Genomic DNA, 213 nt, shown 5'->3' on the forward strand with positions numbered 1-213 from the left:
CCGGGTTACCTTTCCGGGGCCTGAATATTTTATAGGGAAACCGGAGGCCGGGAGGCAGGAAGCCACGGGTCAGAAGGATCGATACCAGCGGCCGGCTGCTCTGTGAAGGGCAGAGGTGCAGTGCAGGTGCCGGGCGCACGGCACGTCCCCAGCCCTGGGCCTCACCAGCCATGCACACGCGTGACCGTGGCTGAGGGCCCACGCGTCTCCGCG

At 67.1% G+C, this 213-nt stretch overlaps 1 protein-coding gene across 1 annotated transcript in view; it reads right to left on the reverse strand.

Moving 5' to 3' along the window:
- LOC107182949 overlaps nt 1–213 on the reverse strand; it is a 21,362-nt gene that overhangs the window by 19,791 nt on the left and 1,358 nt on the right. The gene's annotated exons all lie outside the window — the stretch shown is intronic.

Source organism: Myotis davidii, unplaced genomic scaffold (assembly GCF_000327345.1).
Source record: "Myotis davidii unplaced genomic scaffold, ASM32734v1 scaffold698, whole genome shotgun sequence".
In the NCBI taxonomy this organism is placed as follows: Eukaryota; Metazoa; Chordata; class Mammalia; order Chiroptera; family Vespertilionidae; genus Myotis; species Myotis davidii.